The sequence below is a fragment of the Capsicum annuum genome, chromosome 7, assembly GCF_002878395.1.
Source record: "Capsicum annuum cultivar UCD-10X-F1 chromosome 7, UCD10Xv1.1, whole genome shotgun sequence".
Classification (NCBI taxonomy): domain Eukaryota; kingdom Viridiplantae; phylum Streptophyta; class Magnoliopsida; order Solanales; family Solanaceae; genus Capsicum; species Capsicum annuum.
This window is the reverse complement of record NC_061117.1, coordinates 41,885,672-41,889,008: the sequence shown is the minus strand read 5'-3', so window position 1 is coordinate 41,889,008 and position 3,337 is coordinate 41,885,672. Positions and strand designations below refer to the sequence as shown.

The following is a 3,337-nucleotide window of genomic DNA, read 5'->3' as shown; positions in this document are numbered from 1 at the left end:
TGCAATTGCAGGTCTGTATACACCTCAGATACAACTGCTCCATGCTGTCCCTCATTACATTATAATGTACCAATTCTGTTGCTTTTGTTATTGTTATGGTATTGTAGAGGTAACCACATTTCCACTCCTTGTTTCTTGTATAGTTTTCTCATTTTCCTGGTTTCGCTGATTTGACATATATGAACAATGCCCTTTTGAATTTTTTTCAGAAATTTTTGTTGTTCCTGTTCCTCCACCTCTTTCTCAACTCTATCACTCCATTTCTCACTATGAAATGATTTTTGAATCCAATTTTTGGTGTTGTTGTGTTGTTTTCCATTCCTGAAGTTACTTTAGTACTGAGATTGCTCATTCTCATCTTTTATTTGTTTTGCTTCATCTTATAATTTCTGAAACTTATTAGATGTGACTATGACTTCTTTAGTTGGATTGTTTCTCCCACTATTAATATGGATTCCACAACCGCCCAAGTATCCGGATCACAAATAATTTTTCCACTAGTGAGAGTTCTTGGAGGAAAATCATTTGAAGGACCTGCTGGACATTAGAATACTCATTCAAACCTTTATGATCTTCTAAATTTGCTTCTTTGTTGTAATTTCATTGATTAGGATTTAATCTCATACACCCCTCATCATTGTGTCCTTGTATTCTACACTCTTTGCAATACTTTGAGAAAGAATCTTATTGTATCCTTACATTAATTGTACATTTTTCTTCAGTGAATTCATCTACGACAACCATACATACAAATTTGGATAAATCTGTAGCAATGTCAACTTGTACCTTCATTTTTGCACAGTTGGGCCTGATTTTGTGAATTATGATCGTATCCAAGTGGAGGGGTTTCTCAACAACAAAATCCAATGAGAATAACAATTCCTTCACGAAATATGTGGATAGTAGGTTAAGAAAGGAGATCCACGTTACTGCCTAAGTATTCTTTGCATTAACTCTAATGCTTGAGTCATAAATAAGAGGCTTCAATGAAAAAAACCGCTCCATATTTATTTTTAGTATGATACACATTCTTTGAAAGAATATTAATAAAATCTTTCGCTAATGCACACCGTATTAGAATATGTATATTATTCAACAAATCAATCTTGAAATCATCTTTAATTCCGCACTATAAAGGTATGTTCTTCCTTAAATCATCAAGATCTGGCCACCCTTGAGTAAATTTCCGTCTAAGGGGTTCGGCCGAACCCCCGAACAGAAGGCTGGCTCCGCCCTGCTTGCAATTTGGGACCTTCTTTCCCCAAATGGCTTCAAAATCAAAACAACTATACTGTTCTTGATCTCTCTCTTGCAAGCATTTCAGACACGCTTCCAAGTTGGTTCTGTAGTTTGCTCCCCGATATAAAGATTTTGAATCTTTCAAACAACCAAATCAGTGGAAGAGTGTCTGACTTAATAGCAAATACATATGGTTACATGGTTATAGATTTAAGCTCTAACAACTTTTCTGGACCTTTGCCACTAGTCCCTACCAATGTCCAAATATTTTACCTGCACAAAAATCAGTTTTCCGGATCCATCTCTTCCATTTGTCAAAGTAGAACATCTGCCACTTCTCTTGACTTGTCACACAACCAATTCTTAGGAGAACTTCCAGATTGTTGGATGAATTTGACTAATCTAGATGTTCTTAATCTAGCCTATAACAATTTCTCTAGAGAGGTTCCACATTCAATGGGTTCGTTGACAAATTTGAGGTTCCACATTCAATGGGTTCGTTGACAAATTTGAAGGCATTATTCATACGCCAAAACAGTTTTAGTGGAACGTTGCCTTCTTTTTCACAATGTCAGCTGTTGCAAATCTTGGATCTGGGAGGCAATAAGTTGACAGGAAGAATTCCAGCATGAATAGGGACTGATCTACTCAATTTGCGCATTCTAAACCTGCGATTCAACAGATTGCATGGCAGCATACCATCAATAATCTGTCAGCTTCAATTTCTTCAGATACTGGACCTTTCAGCAAATGGATTATCAGGGAAAATTCCACATTGCTTCAACAATTTTACCTTATTGTATCTAGATAATAGTTCTGGTGATCCTATGGAATTTATAGTCCAAGGTTTCTATGGTAAATATCCTCGTAGTTATTCGTACATTGGTGACCTATTGGTTCAATGGAAAAACCAGGAGTCTGAGAACAGGAACCCTTTACTATATCTGAAGACCATTGATCTTTCTAGTAATGAATTGGTTGGAGGTATTCCTGAAGAAATAGCTGAGATGAGAGGATTGAAATCTTTGAACCTTTCAAGAAATGATCTGAATGGAACTCTCATTGTCGGAATTGGTCAAATGAAGATGGTAGTCTCTTGACTTGTCAAGAAACCAGCTTTCTGGTATGATCCCTCAGGGTCTTGCTAATTTGACTTTTCTTAGTGTGTTGGACTTGTCGAACAACCATTTATCACGGAGAATTCCATCAAGCACTCAATTGCAAAGTTTTGATAGATCATCCTACAGTGGTAATGCTCAACTCTGTGGTCCTCCTCTTCAAGAGTGTCCCGGATATGCTCCTCCTAGCCCCCATATCGATCATGGCAACAACAGCAATCCTCAAGAACATGATGATGATGATGAGGATTTCCCATCTCTGGAGTTTTATATATCAATGGTGCTAGGTTTCTCTATCGCATTTTGGGGATTCTGGGGCTGTTTAATTGTCAACCGTTCTTGGAGGAACGCCTACTTCACATTCTTAACGGACATGAAGAGTTGGCTCCATATGACAGCAAGAGTCTGCTCTGCAAGACTCAAGGAAAAACTGAGGGCCTGATAACTGTAAAGTTCCTGTGTACTATGTACACCTTTAAGCATTAACTTGTTTCCTTGATCTTTTTACTCCCCTGATAGTTCGTTTACTCTTGTTGTGGTTTCTATGTGTAACTTATCTCTACAAGTAATAAACAAACTTGTACATTCTCTTTGTCATCCGGACGGAGTCTAACGTTTCATTTCCATCTTAGCGAATGCAAAGACGTAGAAACTTACGAATGAAGTCATGCAGAAGTTTCAGAATTTATTGAGGGAGAATGCCAGTACATAAATGAGAAAACATTCAACTTTCTTTTCATCATGTCATTGTGGGCTACATTACTATGGCAGGTCATTAATGGCTACATTTCGAACGACGACAACTTTCCTTGCAAATTTGAATCACTATGACAGGCACCACTGTATTCAGATTGTAGAGGATAACTACAGAAAGGTATCCTCAATTTCAGACGTATTGATGAAGATTGCCCTTACGCGTTAAAAACCGTACAAATATGCCTCAGTAAGAGAAAAAGTACTCACTCCTTCTCATATTAGTT

At 37.4% G+C, this 3,337-nt stretch overlaps 1 pseudogene; it reads left to right on the top strand.

Moving 5' to 3' along the window:
• The first annotated feature begins 1,052 nt into the window (after positions 1-1,052).
• Positions 1,053-2,864, top strand: LOC107876432 (annotated as a pseudogene).
• Positions 2,865-3,337: the final 473 nt, after the last annotated feature.